We start from the raw sequence: 27,268 nt of genomic DNA, 5'->3' as shown, positions 1-27,268 counted from the left end.
TGTACCTTTAGAGTTGTCTGTGAAAAATTGTTTTGGTAATCTTGGGGCTTCAGAGGCAAAGATATGACAATTTAACGATAGAAAGTTGGCTCTCTCCCAGAAAACAAATTTTACAAGGAAATAACAACAGGTTTCATCTGAGAATAGCTGGGATTTCTGGTGAAGCAATCTGAATAGAAAAAGCACTTTCCAGGTTTGCAGATAAGTCCCCTGCCTCTTGAAATCTCCACAATAACTTGAGGTCGCTACCTCCTAGCCACTGCTGCCCAGTGCCACTGTGATCCTGCAGTCATCGCTGCCACCAGTATAGCCTGTGGAGCCTCTCACTGGGTTCTGCAGTCCTCTCACAGGAATGGGTACAGAGCAGTGAATGGATCTCTCCCTTGCCTGATTACCTACTTACCCCAAAACCAGAGGACCAAACAGATCCAAAAGACCAACAAACATAGATAAAATGCTCCAAGACACTGATTGTCAGAGAAATGCAAATAAAGACAGCAATGAGATACCATTTCACCTCTGTGAGAATGTCAAATATCAAAAATGATAGCAACTACAAATGCTGGAGAGTTTGTGGAGAAAAAGGAACCCTCCTGCACTGCTGGTGGGAATGTAAGTTGGTCCAATTCCTTTGATGAGCAATCTAGAGAACCCTCACAAGGCTAGATATGGACCTACCCTATGACCCAGCAATTTCCTACCTGAGGATATACCAAGGAGTGGAACACACCCATCCAAAAAAAATGTAGATATATCTGTGTTCATAGCAGCACCACCAATAATAGCCAAAGCCTTTAAACAACCTAGGTGTCCAACAGCAGATGAGTGGCTGAGTAAGTTGTGGTGTATATACACAATAAAATACTACTCAGCTATTAAAACTGGTGAATTTGCCTTCTTTATCCCATCTTGGATGGAACTTGAAAGAATCATGGTAAGTGAAATATGCCAGAAAGAGAAGAATGATAAAAGGATAGTTATGCTCATAGAAAGAAGTTAAGAAAGAAGAACAGGAAGGAAAACACAAAGTGGGACTTGGGTTGGGTTTGGAATACTGCACTAAAGTAAAAGACTGGAAGAAAAGGTAGATTTTCAGATCCACCTTATAAGGGTGGGTATAGGAACATAGACCATAGACCTTTGGTGGTGGAAATGGTGTTATACTCCTATTAACTTATAACCTTATAAATCACTGTTTAATATATCAGAAAAAATAACTTTAAAGTCTTAAAGTCCTAAATATATATATATATATATATATATATATATATATACCTATGCTTAAGTACTAAGTATATATACCTATGCTTAAGTCCTAAGTGTATATATATATATCCCTTTAGTCTAAGCATTTAATCATTCAAATTTGTAAACTGATTGAATTCTGATACTAGGCATAAATTATTAAAGAATTTAAAAAAGTAACTTTTTGTTCAAATACTAAGTTACCTACAGTCTTAGACCAGAAGATGACAATCAACTGGTCCTGTCAGAGTCTAAGATATACTTACTATTAGTTAGCATTGAATGACATAAATCATGGTCAATAGAAACAGTATCACATAACATGGTAGTAGGTCAAGGGAAGAAGCATCAAGGAATACAAGCAAAGTCCCAAAGGTTTCAGGACTAGGAAAAAATACTGATTTTTAAAGAGAATGGGGAAAGTTTCTTGCCTTATTAGTTTAAGAAGGCCATAGATGGGAGTTGGGCAGTAGCACAACTGGTTAAGCACATGTGGCTCAAAGCACAAGGACCTGCTTAAGGATCATGGTTTGAGACCCTGGCTCCCCACCTGCAGGGGAGTCACTTCATGGTGAAGCAGGTCTGTAGGTGTCTATCTTTCTCTCCCCCTCTCTGTCTTCCCCTCCTCTCTCCATTTCTCTCTGTACTATCTAACAAAGATGACATCAATAACTACAACAACCATAAAAAGACAACAAGGACAACAAAAGAGAAAATAAATAAAAGAGAAGGCTATAGATATAGTAATTATTTGGAGTCATATTTTAAATCTGATACTAAGTCTTCAACATTTCAATAGCTACCTTTTAACAGTTATTTCTGTGATTGAAAAACTATAGTTATTTCATTTACTTTTGTATAATATAATCTTACAAGCTTCTAGTTTTAGTGTCTATTGTATATGATATTTTAATCTCTTTTTTGTCTAATGAAGTATTTTTAGAAGCTGTATTTTGCATTTTATTTTAATGGCCTAAAATGATCAAACTTTGTTTTTAATTTGCTCTCAAAAATATTCAAATTGGAATTTTCATTTAACAGCTCACTGTGTTGGTAATAATCAGCAGAATAAAATGGTAAATATAAGGAAATGCATCTTTTATGGTTGAAAAAATTCATCAGTAGGAATGAAAAAAAAAACTTAATAAGCTTGAGGAAGCATCTGTCTTGCTATCAACAATATACTTCATCAACCATGTAAGAATTCACTTTCATTGTCATGATTTAGTTAGTTGAAAAATAGCTTTTACCAGCTTGCAACTTACTTATTGTTCTTGTTAAAAGAAATTTTCCTTTATGGAAGTCAATGGACTGCAATAGAGAGTAATTTTATACAGTAGAATCTCTAAAACTAGTGCTTCCCTAACTATTTCTGCAGAGCTTAAATATCATCAACATAAAGTCAGTTAAGAGAACTGATGACTTGTAAGAAACCCTGTCAATATATGCAGCAAGGGAAAAGACTAATAACTTGAAATCTAAGAGTATTACTCTTATACCATTGTTAAAGTGGAATCAAATGTAGAGCTAATTGTATGTTGGAAAAAGAGAAGGAAACTAATTCAACATGTGGCAAACAGCTACTTTAAGGATATTATTAAGCTGTAAGAAGGAAATAGCAGGCTTAACTGGCATTAATCTCAATAACCTGTTCTTTAAATGCAGATATGCTTCTGACACTAAAGGACATGAGCTCAAAAGCTGGAAATTCAAATAATAAAATTATGTATTTTATAAGATAACCAAACAAATAATAACTTTAGTGGTTCTATAGGTGGCACAGTGGATAAGTTACTGGACTCTCAAGCATAAGGTCCTCAGATTGATTCCAGGCATCATATGTGCCACCTTGATGCCTGGTTCTTTGCTATCTCTCTCCTTAACTCCCTCTCACATTAATTAATTAATCTATAAGAAAATTATTTTCTAAATATTAGAAAATAATTAGACTTAGATACCCTTTTCACCCACTACAAAAGCTGGAAAAGGTCAAGAGACTGGCACACTCTAATGTTAGACCTTTTGATCACTACTAGGCCAACCCATCATCCAGGGCCCTAGTCACAGAATCCTGGGATTCCCACATAGATGTGATGGACCTAGACCTCTAACATATCCCTTTATCCATCATCTTGGTCATCTCCAACTGGACAACATCATAAACCCTTTTGTGGGCCTCTACAGGACTTTGCCCTCACTTTGGAACAACAATGGTAGGAACAGCCCCACTCTGGAAGGGGGGGATGGGTAACACAACAAAAGTCAGCAACAAAAAATATATGGGGAAGTAAATGACAATTTACAGTATCATGTCACTTAAAGGCAAGGATATATCCTAAGAAATGTGTCATTAAGAATTTTTGCTCTTGTGTGAATTTCATAGTATATAAGTATATCAACCTAGATGGTATAGCCTATTTATATGTCATAGATTATTTGATATTGTCTATTGGACTATTAGGATAATTTTTATCTTTACATTTTTATCTTTATTAATTCGGTAGAGACAGTCAGAAATCAAGAGGGGGGTGTAGAGAAGGAGAGAGGCAGAAAGACACCTGCAGCCCTGCTTCATCACTTGTGAAGCTTTCCTACTGTAGATGGGGACTGGGGACATGAACTCAGGTCCTGGAGCATTGTATCATGTGTGCTTAACCAGGTGCACCATGACCTGACCCTGGATTTTAATGCTTTATTAGGGAAATAATGATTTACAAAGCAGTTGTTGTCACCAGCTAAAATTCTCAACTTTCCATTATATGTGTCTGCGTAACAATTCCAATTTATATCTTCTGCACTGGGTCCTCGATACCCACTCAATCTTCTCCCTACTCCCTAGGCCCTGCCTTTAGCCTTGCTGCAACAAATCAAGTCTTAATGATTAGTTATGCTGTCTGTGACTCACCAGAATGTATTTAAATGAAGTATTAGTATATATGTTTGATATAAGATGAGAGAGAGAAAGAGAGAGAGAGAGAGAGAGAGAGAGAGAGAGAGAGAGAGAGAGAGAGAGAGAAAGGGAAGGGGATGGAAGGGGAGGGAAGTGGAGGGGAGAGGAAATGAGAGGGGAAAGGGGAGAGGGGAGGAGAGGAGAGGGGGAGGGGGAGGGGAGAGGAGAGGAGAGGAGAGGGGGGAGGGGGAGGGGAGAGGAGAGGAGAGGGGGAGGGGGAGGGGAGAGGAGAGGAGAGAGAGAGAAGAGAAGAGAAGAGAAGGGAAGGGAAGGGAAGGGAAGGGAAGGGAAGGGAAGGGAAGGGAAGGGAAGGGAAGAGAAGAGAAGAGAAGAGAAGAGAAGAGAAGAGAAGAGAAGAGAAGAGAAGAGAAGAGAAGAGAAGAGAAGAGAAGAGAAGAGAAGAGGGGAGACACCTGTAGCACTGCTCAACCATTTGGGAAGTATCCTCCCTACTAGTGGGTATGGAAGGGGGCATTGAAACCGGGGTTTTGCACATGGTAACATGTGTGCTATATTAAGTAAAAATCCACTTTACACCTTTAAACTCAATTTTAAAAATAGAAGAAGGGAAAAAAATGTCTTTCAGAAGAAATGGAATCTTAATGAAGCCCACAAACAACTAACTATACATACAGCTTCCAAGTGGCCTACATGGACTTCCAGAAAACTGAAGACTTACATTCACATATGTACTTGCATATGAAAGTCAAAAATCCCAGGATCAACAACTAATCATCCACACAACTATAAGCCAGAGATGAGAACTGCTGTGGTAAAAATAATAAATTTAAAAGGATTAATTTCATTTATAATGAAGACCCAGTAAAAATCAGTGAGAATAAAATACCAAAGATATGTATAGATCTATGAGCATAAATTACCAGCAGAAAATGTTCTCTAGATCAAAATCCAATAACCAATATTAAATTCAAGAAAACATTCAACTTCACAAAAGTAATTAAATAAATGCAAATTAAAAGAAATCCAATTTGTTAAGATAATTAAATGGAGGGAAATTAGAAAGCTGTTTTGAAATCTCTGACCTATTGGGAAACCATACTTTTCATTGTAATTTATCTGATAAAATGGGCATACTTGTGGTAAATCATAATAAGATTACTCCCAAAAAGCATATCATAACCTTTGTGAAAAACTCATACAAGTATCTCTACACTTTGCATTTTGTTCTTCCAGAAATCTTTTATTTTAAAGCACTGGACATTCATACATTCTTGATTCCATTGACCCAAAGGAAAAAAAATAACTTTTTCATTCTTTGTAAAACTGTTATTTTAGATAAAGAAAGAAAGGGAGAACAGAAGAAAGAAAAAGTCACAGCAGCTTTCTTTCTTTCTTTTTTGAAAATATTTATTTATTCTCTTTTGTTGCCCTTGTTGCTTTATTGTTGTAGTTATTATTGTTGTCATTGTTGTTGGATAGGACAGAAAGAAGTGGAGACAGGAGGGGAAGACAGAGATGGGGAGAGAAAGATAGACACCTGCAGACCTGCTTCATCACTTGTGAAGCGACTTCCCTGTAGATGGGGAGCCAGAGGCTCAAACAGGGATCCTTTTGCTGGTCCTCACAGCAGCTTTCCCCATGCTGCAGTGCTCTTATGTGGTACTAAGGTTCCAACTATGCTTAATAAAGTGAAAGCTCTACTAGATGAGTTATTTCCCATACACCTTTGTATAAACTTAATGATGAAGGATAAGGCAGAATTTACATGTAAATACTTTAATCACAGCACTTTTCACATAAATCATAAGAATCCATATATATTGAAAGCTTAATGCAGACAAGGTTCTTTTAGAAGATCTTTCTATATGCTTAGTAAAAACAATGCACCATAAAAAGCATATTTTTTAATTTTATTTATTTATTTAAGAAAGGAAACATTAACAAAACCATAGAATAAGAGGGGTACAGTTCCACACACCCTATCTCCATATCCCATCCCCTCTGCTGATGGATTTCCCATTCTCTGTCCCTCTGGGAGTATGGACCCAGGGTCGTTATGGGTTGCAGAAGGCAGAAAGTTTGGCTTCTATAATTGCTTCCCTGCTGAACATGGGCGATGACTGGTCGATCCATACTTCTAGTCTGCCTCTCTCTTTCCCTAGTAGGGTGGTGCTCTGGGGAAGTAGAGCTCCAGGACACATTGGTGGGATCCTCTGTCCAGGGAAGTCTGGTCGGCATTGTGCTGGCATCCGGAACCTGGTGACTGAAAAGAGAGTTAACATACAAAGCCAAACAAATTGTTGAACAATCATGGACGTAAAGACTGGAATAGTTCAGATGAAGTATTGGGGGTACTCACTGCGAACTCTAGTGTACTTCTGCTTTCAAGTATATATTTTTCCCTAGTTTATGGGCAAGTGTGAACATATGCTCTATCTCAGAGGACCTGGACTATATCTAGGTTTGGGGACTTTACTAGGGAGTGGAACACCTGGAATGGAATTAGAGAATACTATGAAAGGAAAGGTCTCACCCGAGTGATGAAGCTGAAGAGTTGTCATTCCACACCTGAAGTCTCTGGACACTGTCTGAAATGAAACATACTGGGGTGGCACTCACTGCGTTGATTAGGCTGCAATCAGCAGATGCAATATTATTTGATTTGAATTGAGAGAAGCATGCAGGAATGTGGGCCCCACCCTAAGGTTCCATGACTGGGGGGAATATAGGATCTATAGTGGAAATGTGAGGTTCCTGTTGTCTTAGGGTTCAAGAAGACAATGGATAGTTATTGTTATCATCACATTATTTGGTGATTGGGTTAACTTTGAAAAGTCCCTTTGTTAGGGTTTGGGGTATAATACCCAGCATCTTGTATATAGCTGTGCTACTGGTTGCTTCTTATATTTAACAGTTTACAGTTTGTATGCCAAGTAAGTAATCGTTTCCAGTCACAAGACTATGAAAAGAGCCTGACATATATTTCATCTTGTCTGAGGTATTTATGAAGCAACATACTATTTTGAGCTTTGTCAATTTTTGTTAAGATAGAAATGAAACTCATGTGAATATAGAGTTTGTGATCACATAGAATCATTACGAAATGAGGAGAGGTAGTTTCTTGAGAAACATTTCCAGTGGTGCCTATTATGACTGATATGCTACTTAGACTTTGTTAGTATGTTAACGTAACATAACTTTTCCAGACTAACACAAGATACTAACAATACATTATAAAACTGCAAGAGGAGGGTCAGGAAGATAGTTCAATGTTAGAGAACAGACTTTGTCTCTGGAAGTCTCACCTTTAATTCCCAATAGCACTATGTTCTAGAACCAAGTGGTTTCTTTGGTTCTATTCATCTCATATATCAGATGAATAAATCATTTAATAGATAAAACTGTAAGAGATCAGTATTATTTAAAAATTTTTATTTATAGAAAGGAAACATTGACTAAACCATAGGATAAGAGGGGTACAGCTTCGCACAATTCCCACCACCAGATCTCTGTATCCCATTCCCTCCCCTGATAGCTTTCCTGTTCTTTAACCCTTTGGGAGTATGGACCCAAGGTCATTGTGGGATGTAGAGGGTCAAGGTCTGGTTTCTATAACTGCTTCCCCACTGAACATGGGCATTGACAGGTCGATCCATACTCCCAGCCTGTCTTTCTCTTTCCCTACTTGGGAAGGGCTCTGGGGAAGTAGAGCTCCAGGACACATTAGTGGGGTTGTCTGTCCAGGGAAGTCTAGTCAGCATCCTGCAAGCATCTGGAACCTGGTGGCTGAAAAGACAGTTAGCATACAAAGCCAAAAAAACTGTTGACCAATCATGGACCTAAAGGCTGGAATAGTACAGATGAAGAGTTGGGGGGTGTCTTCTGTTTTGTAGATAGCTAGTATGCATATTTTAGTTGTATTCCAAAGGGCTTGTGGCTATATTAATGTTTTTGTTTGTTTTGTTTTGTTTTTGCCTGAGCCTGAAATGTGATATGCAGGTGGATCCAAATTACTGTCTGGGGAGATGATGTCATGTCAGGCAGAAGGACCAGAAAGCTGGATCAGTGAAGAGAGAGTAACTCCCAAATATGGGAAAGGTGTATAAATATTGTTGATTGTAAACCCCATTGATCTGATGTGATTTGGGGCCCATATTCAGCTTAGGAGCCTATGTGACCTCTGCATCCCTATATGTGAGCTCACATTCTGTGGTCATGTATAGGAATGTTCCAACCTGCCTTAGTTTCAGGACCTATCTTCCTCAGGTATAGCATAGAGTATATTGTTCAGCCTCTCTTCAGAGGATGGAACATTCCCTATCATTGTTGATCCAAGTAGAGGGCAAGTCCTATGGGGGCTCACAAAGGGGTATATTGTGTTTTTCCTGATAGAGATGACTGGTAACAATGGAGAGAGGGATTTATTGGAAGTCTAGGCACATCATGTCTGTTTGGGAGACTCAGGACTCCCCAGTTAGGGCCCCAGATGATGGAGTGGCCTGATAGTGACTAAAAAGTTACCCTTAAAGTATGCCAGTCTCTTGACCTTATTCAGCTTTTGCAGTCCTTGTTTGATAAAGTTAGCTTTGGTGTGAGTGAGAGAACTGTAATAGGAAGTAGGCGAGGAGGGTATCTAAGTCTAAGTATGCACTATTTCATTAGGAACTTTATACTGATTCACTACAGACTATTGTGTATTTTTTCTTTCAGGTATATGTTTTGCCCTAATTTATGGATACATGTGAACATATGCTCTATCTTACAGGACCTGGTCTATATCTAGGTTTTGGGACTTTGTTATGAAGTGAACCACCTGGAATGGAATTAGAGAATATTATGAAAGGAAAGGTCTCACCTGAGTAATGAGGGGGAAGGGTTGACATTCTATGCCTGGGGTCTCTGGACACTGTCTGAACTGAAGGTTCATACTGAGGTGGTACTCCTTGCGTTGTTTAGGTTGGGGTCGGTGGATGCAATATTATTTGGTACAAATTGAGAGAAGCATGCAGGAAACTGAGCCCCACCCTAGAGGTTCCAGAATTGGGGGAATTATGGGCTCTATAGAGGAAGTGGGAGGTTCCTGATGTCTTAGGATTTTAGAAGACAGTAGATAGTTATTGCTCTAATCACATTATTCGGCAATTGGGTTAACTTTGAAATATCCCTTTTTTTTTTAAGATTTGCTGTATCATACACAACATCACCATAACTTATGTCTTTTGACGTTATTTGTATATAGCTGTGTCACTGGTTGCTTCTGTTCTCTGTGGTCTAAGCTTTTAAGGGAGTCAACATATCAAAGACTCAGCCTATGTCTTAAAAAGACTCATTCTGTGCTTTAAAAAGTTTGAAACATACAATCAGTTTTTCCCCCCTCATATTAATTAAGTAGTGATTTATGACTACATATTTATAGGAGTGTACATAAACACCATTCCCAACACCAAAAGACTGTGTCCCATACCATCCACCCACACCCCACACCACCAACGACCCAGGAAGCCAAATATCCACCCTCACCCTCACCCTTACCCCAGTGTTTTTAATTTTGTGCCCTACCCCAGATTCAGTCAAATCCTGCTTAGTTTCCCTTTCTTTTCTTCTTTCTCAACTTATGTTTATGAGTGGGATCATCCCATACTCATCTTTACCTTTCTGAATTAGCTCACTTAACATAATTCCTTCTAGCTCCACCCAAGGAAGTAAATAGTGTGGCAAAAAAAAATGGCCAAGATCACACAGATAAATAAATCATATAAAATAAATTATTTAATGATATTTTCTCTGCTATTATTATGAATACAGGTACTGAAAACAAAGCACATATAGTAAAAAAGATTAATATGCAATGGATATATAATTCATATGGCAAAATCTTATCAACCATTAGAATAACATGTCTACTTTTGATATATTATAAGCAAAAACTTGAAATCTTATTTAATTGGAAAAAAGTACATATACTCTATCAAACAGTATCTATGACTGAATGCAAAAGTCAAAATCTATTAAAAATATTTGCAAAAATTTAAATTTAAATATCACCTTTATAAAAATAACTAGAAAAATGATGGTATACAAAAAAAACAGTATTCAAAATGTTTAACTTAAGTTTCAAGAAGGGAAAACCATGAACTAACAAGAATAAAGAAGGCACTATTAGTCAGCTGAAGCTGTCATTACCTCATAGATGTGATTAGTTACCAACAGCCTTTGGTGTTAATTTCTTCACAAGGAAGAGAGAGAAGGACATGGGTCTTTTGACAAAGCAGGGAATATGAACTAGAAATGCCCTCTATGACTGGAATATTAAAGAATAAATCTTCCTGAACCAGTAAACACATTTTTCTGGTGCAGACAGACAAAAGCATCTTTCTCTGCCTCACATCAAATTGGACTAAAGAAACAGTTTCTCTCTAAACATGGGGAATCTTAAACTTGTGCTTCATATGGAAAATAATTAAAATTTCATGTAATATTTATATTGATAACATTCTCAAGGTGCAAAAGTTACCCTGACTTTATATCACAATGTAAAAAAAGGATGCTGAATCTCTTATACTAAAATAAAGCAAAAACAAACTTACTAAAAGCAAAAAGGATTAAAAAGTGCAAGTTTTATGGTGAGGGGAGTGAACTATATATAGGTATGAAGCTGTACCCACAAAATATACTGAAATGCTGACAATCAGGGAGTCAGGTTGTAGCGCAGTGGGTTAAGTGCAGGTGGTGTCAAGAGCAAGGACCAAGGACTGGCATAAGGATCCTGGTTCTAGCCCCCAGCTCCCCACCTGCAGGGGAGTCCCTTCCCAGGTGGTGAAACAGGTCTGCAGGTGTCTTATTTCTCTCCTCCCTCTCTATCTTCCCCTCCTCTCTCCATTTCTCTCTGTCCTATCCAACAACAATGGCATCAATAATAACTACAATAATAAAACAACAAGGATAACAAAAAGGAATAAATAAATAATGACATCCCTAAATTAATTATAATAATAAATTAGATCAAACGCTCTAAAATGATTCTGTATTATTCAAATTTTTGGAGGTATTTAAGCATAAGTACAAATCACACATACAATTAATTTCCAAAAAATATAAAAAGCAAACAAAATAATAGACTTCATAAAACCATAATAAGCAGCAAGATTACATTCGTAAGCACTCAAGATCACAGTATACAACAAACTTTATGAGTACTTAAGATTAAGACACTGAATAAAGAACAGGTTCCTTTGAAAATTGAAACATATATTGCAAATAAAGTATCTATTGCTTAGTGGATTAAGCGCAGGTGGCACAAAGAGAAGGACTGGCATAAGGATCCCAGTTTGAGCCCCCTGTCTCCTCACCTGCAGGGAGTTGTTTCACAAGTGGTGAAGCAGGTCTGCAGGTGCCTATCTTTGTCACCCCCTCTCTGTCGTCCCCTCCTCTCTCCATTTCTCTCTGTCCTAACAACGATGACATCAATAACAATAATAACTACAACAATAAACAAGGACATCAAAAGGGAAATAAATAAATATAAAATTTTTTTAAAAATTTAAGCAGAAATGTATTTATACATGTATACATACACATACAGATTAATATGTTTATGCACATACCTACAATCTTAAGTAACAAAGTCATGTGAAAAGTATATTATATTTTATAATAAAATATAATTTTATAATAATATAAATATAAATAATACAATATAAATATAAATAATATAATAATCTAAATTCAAATGTTTGCAATTTGTATTATTTTCAGCATTTTTAAATACTCACAAAAGAGGAGTAGTAACATTGGGTTATCAGAAAAATCATGACGTGTTTTTCTATGCAAAAAATGCGTCATAACTTTTCTGACAATCCAAGTTATACTTTTACAGCATATAAAGAATACTGAAATTCTTGGTAGTGATTTTACTTCTGTCTAATAATATTAAAGAATTTCTTATTGCTGCCTACAACATGAGATGGGTTTTTCAGGCTAATGCATTTTTAATAACAGAGTAGTGCATCCATCTATGACCAATTCCTTTATGCATAAAAGAAGATGGCAATCGTCACACATCATTACTTTAAGTATTTATCAATGGAGTGAATGCAATTTCCCTAACATATTCACTTATTTACCCTAATATTGTTAAAATCAGTGCCGTGTACATTTGTAATCTTTTTATGCAAAAGAAATCTGTTGATAAGAAGTCCTCTTATATAAATCACATACTATCCCAAAGTATTTTAAGATGCTATGTCTTTAGATAAATTATCAAACTTTATAGCTTTAAGTCTAATGTATGCTGAATTTTTATAATTGTCATGTGACTTTACCACTCACGGCTTTCTCAGTCAGAGAGAAACAGAGACAGAGACAGAGGAACAGCGCCAAAGTGTCTTCTAGTGCTATAGGGCCTGAACTCTAACCTATGTCTTACACATGATAAAACAGACATGCTTTTAAATTGAGTGATCTTGCTCAGTTATGAAATTCAAACTTGTAGTTTTAAAGGGATAATTCTGTTTATTTGCATACTACTATTTGAAATGAACATCTATCACTGAAGAACCTTAATATATAGGAAAGCATACTTTGCACTCTATTAGTAACATATATATATGTGTGTATATATATATTTAATTTTGATAGAATGAGAAATACAAACCAAACATCTTTTATACAGTTGAATCAATATAAAAGCAAGGCTGAAAGGCCATAGAAAATAGGTAGGTTCAACAGGGATATAAAAATATGTTCAAAATCACTAATTATCAGAGAAACACAAATCAAAATAAAAATGAGGCATCATTTCACCATTGTGAGCATAGAGAACATCAAAAAGAACAGAAACAAGCATTGGTGAGGACGTGGAGAGAAGAAAACTCTTCTGTGTTGCTGGTAAACTGTTTTAGCCCTTGTTACACACAGTTTGAAGAGTCCTGAAAATAATATAAAATAGACCTTGCATATGACACTACAATTCTTCTAGTTACTAAGGAATTAAAAAAAAAACATTTATCTAAAACAATCTATACACACCTCTATTCCAGGAAGTGCCACCTCTAATAGAAAACATCTGAAAACAAACGAAATTCCAACAGCAAATGAATGGTTAAAGAATTATGGCCTGTAAATACATTAGCAATGCATCCTTAGGAAGTGAGGATTCTCGATGCCTACAAGAATAATACACTCTTGTGATAGGATTAGATGCCTGTTATATTTAATGTCAAGCTTCCTTGAAAGTTTGAAGACCTAAAATCCTGAAGTTAGTAATTTTAACATTAATTTGCACCTGACAATATGCTTCCTCTTAGTTCAAAAGGAAATATATATATGAGCTAAGGTGTAAAGCTCAATAGAGTATTTAACTTTATATAGCTTTTTAAAATGAAAAACTTTTATGGCTTAAGTGCAAGCTAGTAAAAAAATCATAAATTAATTTTTCTTCATCTTGGACTTGGAACTTTAAATGAAAGTTGAAAGTGGCCATAAAATTTTCTATTGGTTTCATACATTCCAAAGCACTAAAGGGAAAAGAGAGGTGCTAATATAGGAACCCAACTGTGAATTTCACTTGCATGACTGGAGGCAAACAATATATGAACATTCACTAATGCTTATAGGACTGCAATAAACCTTTGGAATGAACAAAAAATAGGAAATCAGTTAGTTTTCTTATTTTTACTAAAAATGTTAATTAATGTTTTCACTGGATGATCTGCATTGTTTTGTCTGATTGAAATTACTTCCACTTAAATGTTACAGAAGATTCTTTTTTCAGTCTTTGGTTATAAGTGATATTATGAGAATGTGTATAATAAATGTCAATTGGGGCCAGGTGGTGACATAGCTGGTAAGGCATCCATGTTACTATGCACAAGCACCCGGGTTTGAGCCCCTGATCCCCACCTGTAGGGGGAAATCATTGTGAGTGGTGAAGCAGTGCTGTAGGTGTCTCTCTGCCTCTCTATCATCCCCTTTCCTCTTGATTTCTGGTTTTATTTATACAATAAATAAATAAAGATAATAAAAATTATTTTTATAATTAATTGATAGCCTGTCCTATCTGAATTGAGTTTAACTTGCATGATTTTATTCCTATGGACTGAAAACTTGATAAAATTGACCCCAAGTATTATTTTGCTATTGATTTAAGTCAAACAATTTAGTCTCATGTAAGATTGATAAGTGTAATCTCTTTAGTTCTCTTTCTTTTTCATTTACTTGTCATTCCACTTGCCTAGCATTTCACCCTCAAAAATAAAAGTTCTGAAATGGCTGTTAAAGAAAAAATTCCATCCCATAGAATTGTCAAATAAAATAAAATAATTTGTGTATTGAGTATATTTGTATAGTCAAAATTGTTACATCTAGAAAAATAGAATCCAATGATAATCATGTTCTCCATGATTATTTATTGAAGTAAAGTAAGACTTTACTTCAATATCCACCTACCTCCACCCTAGGGATTGTCAATAAGGAATCAAATTTCAGTATAATGACTTAACAGTATTGCATCCATTAAAATAGCAGACTATATACCAACATGGAAATAGTTAATGACATTTTTAAATGAATGCTATTAAGATTATTTTATATTAGTAAAGATGTGCATCAATATGTAAATTTGTTAACATCAGTGCTATGGAACACTACTGGGTCCAAAATAGATCAACCATTGATTTATACAGTAATAAACCTTTTCAATAAACTTTATTATTAAATATAGCCAGATTCAAAATATTATATATTGTATTATTCTATTTATAAAATGATTTGGAAAGGAGAAAGTCTAAGGAAAGGTCTGGAAATAACTTGTTTATGGTACACTTGTCCCAGTGTTTTTCTACTTTTTGCTCTGTAAAGAAAGTGTGAAGAATATTTGTTTTTATTTTATTATTATTCAACATTGTCTAATATTCCTTTGGAAACTAATTATTTACAAACAGAAATAAAGTCTCACAGTGAGATAAAACTGAGATTTTTGGTTATTTGTTATAGACCATTATTTACACTACATCAAAGATATATTTAACTATTTGACTATGGCTATATATTAAAACAAAACATATTGAGAGCAAATCAAAATAAGGATATAGTTGATGTAAATAAACAAAATTTTACTGTTAATATTCAAAGAGTACAAACTAGAGAAGTATAAATATTGAATTATCTAATTGGATAACAAGCATACATAGCTCATAAAAGAAGACAGAAAATAAGAATACTACGTGTATTAATTAGTGGCACACCTGGTTAAGAACATGCATTACAGTGCACAAGGACCAAAGTTCAAACCTGGATGGAGAGAACTTCAGGAATAGTGAAGTAGGGATACATATGTATCTCTATCCCTGTCCCTCTCTATTTTCCCCTCCCTTTTATTTGATAATAAATAAATAAATAAATAAATAAATAAATAAATAAATAAATAAATAAAACTGGTCATGGGGAAATAGCACAATTTATTTTTATCTTTTATTGCCACCAGGGTTATCACTGGGCCTCAGTGCTCACACAACAGATCCACAGCTCCTAGCATTGATTTTTCCTTTTTCCTTTCCTTTTTTTCCTCCAGGGTTATCGTTGGAGTTCAGTACAAGCACTATAAATCTACTGTTCCAGGCAGCCAATTATTGGATAGGACACTGAGAGGAAAGGGGGAGATAGAGAAGGAGAGAAAGATATATACCTGCAGATTTGCTTCAACAATTATGAAGTACCCCCTTTGCAAGTAGGGAAGGAAGGCTCAAACCTGGATACTTCCATGAGTCTTTCCACTTCCTACTATGTGAACTTAGTTGGGTGCACCACTGTCAGGACCCCTCTTTTCTTTTCTTTCTTTGCCCTTTCTTTTCTTCCATTATTTTATATTTTATGGACAGAGAGAAATTGGAAGTAGTGGGGGGGGGATAGAGAGGAAGAAAAAGAGACACCTTCAGACTTGCTTGACTGCTCATGAAACATCCCCCTTGCAGGTGGATCTGAGGGTTTGAACCCGGGTCCTAGCTCATGGTATACTGTGTGCTCATCCTGGTGCACCTCTGGCCAGCCCTCTAGCATCTCTAGCATGGTTGTTTATGCAACAGTTTTTTTTTTAATTTTATTAGTGATTTAATAATGATTAACAAGATTTTAAGATAAGAGGGGTACAATACTACACAGTTCCCATTACCAGAGTTCTTTATCCCATCACCTCAATTGGAAGCTTCCCTATTTTTTATCTCTCTGGTTCATATGGGCTACAGAAGGTGGAAGGTTTGGCTTATGCAATTACTTCCTTGCTGAACTTGGACATTGGCAAGTCAATTCATACTCCCAGCCTTTCTCTATCTTTCCCTAATGGGGATGGTCTCTGGAGATTTGGGGTTAAAGTACGCATTGGTAAGGTCTTCTGGCTGGGGAGGTTAGAGTGGTGTGATAGTAGTGTCTAGAACTTGGTGGTCAATTTTCATGCTTGAAATACTGGATGTGCCACATTCAATCCCTGCCACCACCATAAACTAGAGTTGAGCACTGCTCTGGAGTAAATATATATATCACAATATGAATATGTTCTAATATTTTTAATACTTCAAAGTTAAATCCATACAATGAAGGGAAATATGTTTCCATATATTTAATAACTAATGCTATTTTCATAGTCAGGCAGTTAGAAATGTGAATCAGTAAGACAGCTATCAATGATATTTACTGATGACATGAATCTCATTGGAGACTCAGTAACTACTTTTCAAACATGTGACCATGTTCATGTAAAAAGAATATTGTTTGCCATATAGTTCAAATAGTCTAAATTTTTACCAACTTTATATAAATACATGTATCCTGAAAGCTTGGGATATAACTCACCTTATAGAGCACATTCCTGGCTGTGTGAGAAAACCTGAGTTTAATTGAGCCCTAGGTCACCACATGGGAGTACTTGCACCAGGAGGCTAGCACAAATAGTAAAATAGTTGTGTGGTGTCCCTCCTCCTCCTCCTGCTTCTTCTTATCCTCTCTCTCTCTCTCTCTCTCTCTCTCTCTCTCTCTCTCTCTTCTCTTCCCTTCTCTTCTCTTCTCTTCTCTTCTCTTCTTTCTCTCTCTCTCTTCTCTCTCTTCTCTTCTCTTCTCTTCTTTCTCTCTCTCTCTTTCTCTCTCTCTCTTATCTTCTCTCTCTCTATCTCTCTCTGTCTCTCTCACACACACATACTTTTGTGATATTTTTATTGTCACCACTGTTGTTTTGGGGGCTCACTGTCTGCACAAGGACTTCACCACTCCCAGAGATCATTTCACCATTGTTTTCTCTTTAAAATTTTTATAGAGATAGAGAGATATTAATAGGGAAAGGTGTAGAGTGGGAGAGAATAAAGAGAGAGATGACTACAGCACCCAGGCCCCACAAGGTGAGATCAAGGGCCTAAACCCATGCCTTTGAGCATGAAGATATACACTACTAAGTATACCAAAGTCTGATAACAACTCCTCTCCCCAAAGAAAGATCCTCAAGAGTGGAAGAATTACATAGGCTCTGGGCACCATGCTATCCCTGGTGACAAAAACTGAAAAAAACAAAATTATTTTTTATAGAACTAGAACATAAACAGTCACTGTACATGTTCTTTTAAAAAATAGTATTTATTTATTCCTTTTTGTTGCCCTTGTTGTTTTATTGTTGTAGTTATTATTGTTGTTAACGATGTCATTGTTGTTGGAAAGGACAGAGAGAAATGGAGAGAGGAGGGGACGGCAGAGAGGGGGAGAGAAAGACACCTGCAGATCTGCTTCACTGCCTGTGAAGCGACTCCCCTGCAGGTGGGAAGCAGGGGGCTTGAACCGGGATCCTTACGCCTGTCCTTGCACTTTGCGCCAAGTGCACTCAACCTGCTGCGCCACTGCTCGACTCCCATATATGTTCTTAGCAACAATCAAAACCTATATACACAAATAATATAAGGGATTTGGCAGTGCTGCATCTGGTAAAGAACACATATCACAATGCACAGGATGATTATCAAACTCAAAAGCTCTTGGTAGGGCAATAGTTGTTTTTTAAATAAATATCAAGAAAATATTGAGAAATGTGCTTAATACTCTGTAGAACATAATCAAGTATAATAAGCATATGCAGCTTGTAATCTCTTTAAATACAGTTGGGAAGAAAAGCACAAATTCAATATTTTGATTATAGTAACTTGTGAAAAAATTAGATAAAGCTTTGCTTGCTAGGAATCTTAGGGAATTCTTCGTGGTAGTAGACCTGAACTATCTCAAAGAAGAAAATATTTGAAAAGATGAGTTTCGAACCAATCTAGATAATACATGAAAAAGGCATTAAAATTAAAAGGCATGCAATATAAGGAACAAATTAATGCAAGATGATCAACGAGATTATAAATTTATAGGACCAGGTGGTGGGACATTGGGTTGAAAGCACATAGTATTAAGAGCAAGGGCCTGAATAAGCATACTGGTTCAAACCTCTGACTCCCCACCTGCAGGGAGGTAACTTCATAAGCTGTGGAGCAGGTCTATAGTTGTCTCTCTCTTTCTCTCTCTTTCTCTCTAGCTTCCCCTCCCCATTCCTCACAATCTCTCTCTGTCCATCCAAAAAATGGCCACAGGAGCAGGAAATTATAGTGCAAGCACCAAGTACAGGCAATAACCCTGGAGACTAAAAAAAAGAGGGGGGGAGAGATTATGAACTTCCAGAGATAGGCAATTATGACATTCTAACACCTAGTAGTAAATTCTTTTAGATATTGATTTATTTAGTTATATATTAGAGATAGAAAGAGAGAGGTAGAAAGAGAGAGAGAAAGAGAGAGAGACAGAGAACTAATTAAGTTTGAATAAAGTGCCTTTGGTACCAATGAGTATTCTAACTGTTTGAGCTATCTCCCCACACCTGGTGAATATATAGCATGTTGCCTTTAACTGCTTTGCTTAAGAAAAGAGAGAGAATTAGAATATTTCACAGCACTGATGTTTCTTCTTCCAGTAAAATGGGAACTAGACTCAAACCTGACAACAAGCTAAGTGGCTCAGGTACACTATCCAGACGAACTACTTTGCTAGCTCCCGGGTATGTTTCAAACTCTATACCTGAAGTAGTCTTCTTTTTATGACTGAAATCCCCCCATATTCTTCAGGTTTTTAACTTAGGATCATTTTAGAATGAAAACTCTTTGATCATTTCATTTACAATTTACAAGCCACTTCATTCCAGAACCTTCTATACTATTTCTCTGATACATTTTTCATGGAACTCACAAAGGTCTTTCTTTTTCACACACACACACAAACATATGTATTCATATAATTACATATTTATTCATTAACTTTTTGTCTATCATTAAACTATGAGTTCTGTGTGGTTGATATTATGCTATTTTATAGAAATAAATAAAAAGAAAATGGTGGACCTGAAATAATTATGTATTAACTGAAAAATTTTAATGAAAACAGTCTATAAAACTAGTAAAAATGACTTCAAATAAAATATAAAAATGAATCAAATAAGGGAAAATAATCAATGTAAACATTTAGTAGACTTACTATTCCACCTCGAAGGAATAATGGATTCTAGTTAGTAGTGTGGCTGTGATTATTATTCAGTTTGAATATTCTAGTTTTAAAAATAGGGATATATTTAAAATAAAATATTCATTTAAAATATGAATTAGTAACTTGATAAATCCATGATTAGGAGTAATTTTTATGGTGAACTTACTAATTCAGATATTAAGAATATAGGGGTAAGTCACATATCATAAACAACTACATGTAACATGATAGACTGTGCTCTAGCACCTCAATATTTAACAATATGTTAAAGACAAAAATTACAATATGTAGATGGTTTTTCTAATAGTAAATTTTATTATTTCATAAATATCACAATCTAATCCATGTATCTTTCACTAACTCATACACTTATTTTTCTCATTAAAACTTTCATTTATTCTTTAATTGAAATATGTTTTTCCTTTATGTATCACCTATGAACTTAGCTCTGAATTAATGTTTTATACTTCATATCTAAATAAAAGTTTTTTCCTTCTATTTTATGTTCATTTAAATTTAAAATAGTTATGGTGTAATACTGAGTTCTCTCAAACTTTTTGCTACCTGTCTGAAAAGTGATTTGTGTAGTATTCATTTCTCAGTTCCTTAGGACGGTGGAAAACTTTGCCATTATCCTAAAAATATAAATATCTCTAATTGTTTAGGTGTATTCTTCATTGGAAGAAGAACATCAATGCTGTATGTCTTTCCATCTGTCTCTGGGTTTCTGTCTTCTCTGTGTTTCTGCCTTTCAATTAGAAACGTTAAAAGCCTAAAGAGGTGATGCTCTAGTAATTATTGTGGAGAATAAAAAGTGAGGGGCAGGGGAAAGAAGAGAGTTGTTCTAAGTCATGGCAGTAAGGAAGCAGATTCCAGAGACAGACAATCCAAATTCTATGTGTTCCCCTCTTTTCAATTCTATCTATCCATCTACCTATCCATCTATCTATCCATCTATCTATCCATCAATCTATCCATCCATCTGTCTATCCATCTATTATCTATCTATCCATCTTCTGTCATCTATTATCTATTATCCCCTGCCGCAGACTTTATCTGTACCATATATAATAAATATATCTCTATCACTGCTTCAGTCCTACTCCATTAAACATCACTTTCTTAAACAATCACTTAATTTACTTTGAATTTCTGTATTTTTAAAAAATATTTCATCTTGAATAATTCACTATTTTAAACTTGATTAACTATATCCAATATTCTTCAGTAGAAATGTCTAAGCTCCTGTTTTCTTTCATGCAATATTTTTTTCAATTCTGTTCTGCCAGTGATACAACTACAGACTGCCATCATCTCACATCTATGGTATAGATTTGTTTTTGTTTTTTTGTAGAGAAGGCAGAGAGTCAGAGAGTGTGAAAGAAAGCACAGCACTGAAGCTTCTTTCAATGCACTGAGGTTCAAAACTGGATTCCATACATGACAAAGCAGCACACTATCCAAATGAGCTATGTATTTGGCCCTACAATGTGATTTTTACATTTCTAGGGGGAAAAATTCCATGAGGTATAAACAAAGCAGCCAAAGATATGCATAGTCTCAATTGTATTAAATAATTTCAAATACTTTCAGATTAGTGAAATGTTGCTAGTGTTATGTTTGTATACGGGTAAAAGCAGCATATATTTATGTGTGTGATCCTTTTTGAGTCTCACTATTTGTTTTTTTATGACTCTTACCTTTATTCTGTTCTGGATTAGTTAACATAGCGTGTAAATGAAATCTCAAGTAAAATTATTTTATTTAAAATCAAGACTGTAATTAGCCTTTATTTTTGCAAAAAATCTTTAGCCTCACTGAGGTATGAAATGAAGTAATTTGTAATAATGTACTATAACCATGACCTAAATAATTCAACATTACCCATAATTATCTATTCTGAATTCGTATTTTAAAATATTCTCAATTTTTATTAGAATTAATACAAAATTTAAAATTTCTTTGTATTTAGTTTTTTTCTTTATTTACAAAAATGTATATTGTATTTATTTCTGTTTTCATTTTGATATATTTCTCTTGCTTAGTTTTGTCGAATGTGAATTATTAATATCTTGAGACATGGCTTAGCTCATTTATTTTAATAAATTTGTGTTAAAGACCTTTATGTTATAGGAAAGATCATAATTTATTAAATATGATTGTAAGATTAAAAATTCAGTATACATAAATTCATGTTTATTAATTGCATGGTTGATTCTATTGTTATATAATTTTTCCTGTAGGAGATTATTAAATTATTTACCATAATTATGTATAAATTTACTATAAGGAGTCTTATTGCTATTTCAACAGGTATTATTAATTATGACAGTTTCATTCATAAAACAACAATCTGGACAACAATTCACATATTTCCTCTAACGAAATAATTATTGATCTAACTTTTTTGTTAGGGATTTGCTGTCTATATAGATAAACGTATGTAGTTTAAATAAGAGATAAAAATAAATTTTAATTGAAAACTAATCACTTATTAAGCATTTTATACACTTTGCATTTGTAAAATTATTTAAAACTCAAAGTGATGCTAAAATAAGGTATTAGCCATAGTAAACCTGTAATAAAAGTAAGGCAAGGGGAACTAAATAACTATTGTAGGGTACAGAGATATTAGTGAACATGATTTATGTATTTCATAACCATTACAATTCATTTGTATTGTTTGTCAATACTAGACTTCACCACTCTAGGTCAATTTTTTTTCAGAAAGAAAGAGAGACAGAGAAAAGGGCACCATAAGTCTGAAGCTTTCTTTAATGTGGTGGATATTAGGCTCAAACCTGCTTCATGCCCAACACAAAACAAACTAATTTTTTCCAAGTACAAGACATTTCTAGCTTTTTAATTGGGGCTAGGTTAAATAATTTAAGTAAATATCCTTAAACTGTGTGTATATTTCCCCCACAAATAGTATAGGAAACTAATCCCTTGTTCCCTCATGAGTATATTAAAAAAAATTCAATTAAAATAATCTTACATCTGAGCAAATGATCCACAAAACTAAATTAATAACTACTAAAGAAACACACACATATTTTAAGAAGTATGATAATGTTTGATGCATTTTATTTGCCCCCATATCCTCTATAACATTGAACTTGAAACACTGATTGGTTTCATCTTTACTCCCTTATAGAGAGATAGCTCATTGAGATAGCTCATTGTCTGCCAAATTTGATCCGGGTCTGAACCCTGACACCGAATGGGAGTTTCTATATTAGTGACAGAAGCTCTTTCTATCTCTCTTTACCTCTCTTCATAAAAAATCAGCCTGGAGCAGTGAAATAGCATATGAGCAAATCCCTAAATGCTCTTGTAACTGCTACTGCTACAATCCACACTGTAACTTTCAAGATTTACAATGATTTACTCTCAAAATAAAATGTCAAGTTTAGAACACTAGTTTTCTTTTTTGCCTCCAGGGTTATCACTGGGGCTTGGTGCCTGCACTAAGAATCTTCTACTCTTGTGGCCATTTTTTTCGATTTTTTTTTTTTTTAAATAGCACAGAGAGAAATTGAGAGTATGAGAGGAAGATAGAGAGGGGGACAGAAAGATAGACACTTGCAGATGTGCTTCACCACTTACAAAGTGACCACCCTGCAAGTGGGGAGCCTGGGGTAGAACCAAAATCCTTGCATGTGTCCTTTATAGTCCTTGCATTGAGCTTTACACTATGCACATTTAACCCAGTGTGCCATCACCCAGCACGCAGAACTTTAGTTTTCTGACTGCCTAAACCAGTTTTAACTTTTGGAAGTCTCTAAATAGAGATTAGAGTTTCCTAATTTCTTTGTCAAACAAACTGGCTCTCTACCTGATTTTTCTTTTTTCCAGAGCACTGCTCAGCTCTGGTTTATGGTGGTACTGGAGACTGACCTGGAAGCTTTGGTGCCTCAGTCATGAAAAACTTTTTTGCATAACCATTAAGCTATCTCCCCACTCCTCCTTCACTCTCTAGAATGCTAAAAAAAAACCTTGTTATAACCCTAGTTTTGTTTGCTTCTGCTCATTCTGCTGTTAAAAGTCTGTGGATTTTTGTGGTGGTGTTTGGAAAATGCTTCACTGCTTTTTATTTTATTTTATTTTATTTTATTTTATTTTGTATAGAGACAGAAATTCAAAGGGAAAGGGGGAAATAAAGAGGGAGAAAGACAAAGAGAGACATGTGAGGCATTGTTTCACTGCTCATGAAACTTTCCTTCTGCAGGTGGGGGAGCCTCATTGCTTTTAATGGATTCTAAATTGTGTTGGATGTATTCTTTGGTTTATATCCCTAGTAATTGTACTAGTTTTCTGTCACTATATCCTTGCCAAAAGTTGTTACCTCTTAGACTTTCATTTTTATTTATCTTCTCCAAGGCTTCCTAGCTTTGAGCTCACTTTTTCAGGCAGAGACTGATAGAAAGTGGGAGACACACTACAGGACTCAGGGCCAAAGTAGAAACTAAGTTTTAGTTTTTAGTTTTTTTTTTTCAACCCAAACTGCATTTTCAGATTGCTTCCTCAAATATACACTTATTGTCTTAAGATTTGTCACAGAGAAAGGACTTATAAAACTCTATTTTCTTTAAAAACCAAACCAGGATACTCTCTCAGTTGAGCTAGCTTACTGGTCTGAATTTTTATTTCCCAATTCCTACTTTTGTTTGAAACCTGTTTTATATTCATACTTTCCCTTTCTGTTCTTCTCTCTCAACTTCTGTTAATTAGTGGGATCATCCCATACTCATCTTTATCTTTCTGACTTAGATGAATTAACATAATTCCCTCTAGGTCCTTCCAAGATGGGTCAGAGAAGGTGGGTTCACGGTTCCTAACAGCTGCATAGTATTCCATTGTGTATATGTACCACAGCTTTCTCAGCCACTCATCTGCTGTTGGGCACCTGGGTTGCTTCCAGGTTTTAGCTATTATGAATTGTGCTGCTATGAACATAGGAGTACACACATCTTTTTGGTTGGGTGTTAAGGAGTCCTTGGGGTATATCTCCAGGAGAAAAATTACTGGGTCATATGGAATGTCCATGTCTAGCCTTGTGAGAGTTCTCCAGACTGCTCTCCACAGAGGCTGGACCAATTTACATTCCCACCAGCAGTGCAAAAGGGTTCCTCTGTCCCCAAAGTCTCTCCAGCATTTGTTGCTGCTATCCTTTTTGATGTATGTCATTCTCACAAGAGTGAGGTTGTATCTCAGTGGTGTCTTTATTTGCATTTCTCTGACAATCAGTGACCTTGAGCAGTTTTTCATATGTTTGTTAGCCTTTTGGAACTCCTCTGGAGTGAATGTTCTGTCCATATCCTCTGCCTATTTTTGGATGGGGTCATTTGGTTTTTTGTTGCTAAGTTTGCTGAGTTCTTTGGTGATTAGTCTCTTGTCTGATGTATGGCATGTAAAGATCTTCTCCCATTCTGTGAGGGGTCTCTTTGTTGTGTGATAGTTTCTTTGGCTGTGCAGAAACTTTTCAATTTAATGTAGTCCCATTGGTTTGTTTCTGCTTCAGTCTTCCTTGCAATTGGGTTTGTTTCATCAAAGATGCCCTTGAGGTTTAGGTGGGAAAGTGTTCCACCATTTTTTTCCTCTAGGTATTTGATATTTTCAGTCTGACATCCAGGTCCTTGATCCATTTGGAGTTGGTTTTTGTTTCTGGTGAGATAAGGTGATTCAGTTTCATTCTTCTGCATGTTTCAACGAGGATTTCCCATCACCATTTATTGAAGAGAGCCTCCTTCTTCCATTTAATACGTTGTGCCCCCTTATCAAAGAAGTTCATAGGTGTGGGGGTTTACATCTGGGCTTTCAATTGTGTTCCACTGGTCCCTGTACCTATTTTTGTTCCAATACCAGGCTGTTTTGATGATGATTGCCTTATAATATAGTTTGAGATCTGGGAGTGTGATGCCTCAATTTCTGTTTCTTTTCTTCAAGATGGTTTTGGCAATTATGGGTGTTTTCTGGTTCCAGAAAAATGATGTAGTTTTTGTTCTATTCTCTTAAAGAAGCTTGGTGGAACTCTGATGGTTATCTCATTAAAATTGTATATGGATCTGGGGAGAATATTCATTTTGATGATATTTATTCTTCCAATCCATGAGAACGGGATGTCTTTCCATTTATTGGTATCAGTTTCTGTTTCCTTGAAGAGTGACTCAAACCTTTCAGTATACAAGTCTTTTACTTCTTTGGTCAGCTTTACTCCTAGGTATTTTATTGATTTTGCTGCAACAGTGAATGGGAGTGATTTATGGATTTCTTCTTCTTCTTCTTCTTCTTCTTCTTCTTCTTCTTCTTCTTCTTCTTCTTCAGTTTTAGTGTTTTTGTAGAGAAATGCCACTGAAATTTATACATTGATTTTGTTCCCTGACACATTTCTATGTTGCCTAATAAATTCCAGTAGCTTTCTACTGGATTCCTTAGTTTTTTCTATATATACTAACATTTCATCTGCAAATAGTGAGAGTTTAACTTCTTTCCTTCCAATCTGTAGTACTTTCATTTCTTTCTCTTGCCTGATTGATATGCAAGAACTTCCAATACTATGTTTAAAAGTAATGGTTATAGTGGGCAGCCCTGTCTAGTACCTGATCTGAGTGGAAATGCTTCCAGTTTTTCACCATTGAGTATGATGTAGGCTGTAGGTTTGCTATATATATGGATTCCACTATCTTGAGGAATTTCCCATCTATTCCCATTTTTTATAGAGTTTTGAGCATGGATGGGTGTTGGATTTTGTCAAAGGCTTTCTCTGCATCTATTGAGATAATCATGTGATTTTTGGTTTTGCTTTTATTGATGTGGTGCATGACATTAATTGACTTACAGATGTTGAACCAGCCTTGCATTCCAGGAATAAATCCTACTTGGTCGTGATGAACAATCTTTCTGATATACTATTGCATCCAGTTGGCCAATATCTTGTTTAATATTTTGGCATATATGTTTATCAGAAATATTGGCCTATAGTTTCCCTTTTTTGTTGTGTTCTATCTGCTTTTGTTATCAGGGTGACGTTGGCTTCATAGAAGGTGACAGGGAGTGTTCCTGTTTTTTCAATCTTATGAAAAACCTAGAGAATGATAGATAGAGAATGGGAAAGCTATCGGGGGAGGGGGTGGGATATGGAGATTGGGCGGTGGGAATTGTGTGGAGTTGTACCCCTCCTACCCTATGGTTTTGTTAATTAATCCTTTCTTAAATAAAAAAAAAACTGTAAAAAAAAAAATAAAATAAATAAATAAATCTTCCTAAATGGAAGAAGGAAATCTGAAAAAAAAAAAAAAAAAGAAAAACCTTTAGAAGTATGGGTACTGTTTCCTGAAAGTTTTGTAGAATTTGTTTGTGAAGCCATCTGGTCCAGGACTTTAGTTGTTGAGGAGATTGTTAACAGTTCATATTTCTTTGTCTGTGATTGGTGCATTTAGGTTTTGTAGTTCTTCTTGGTTTAGTTTTGGAAGGGCATATGCTTCTAGGAATTCTTCCATTTCTTCCAGTTTTTCTAGCTTGGTGGCATATAGTTCTTCATAGAAGTTACACATGATTCTGTATTTC

The sequence above is a fragment of the Erinaceus europaeus genome, chromosome 2 (genome assembly GCF_950295315.1).
Source record: "Erinaceus europaeus chromosome 2, mEriEur2.1, whole genome shotgun sequence".
NCBI lineage: Eukaryota > Metazoa > Chordata > Mammalia > Eulipotyphla > Erinaceidae > Erinaceus > Erinaceus europaeus.
Note: the sequence above shows the minus strand (reverse complement) of the source record.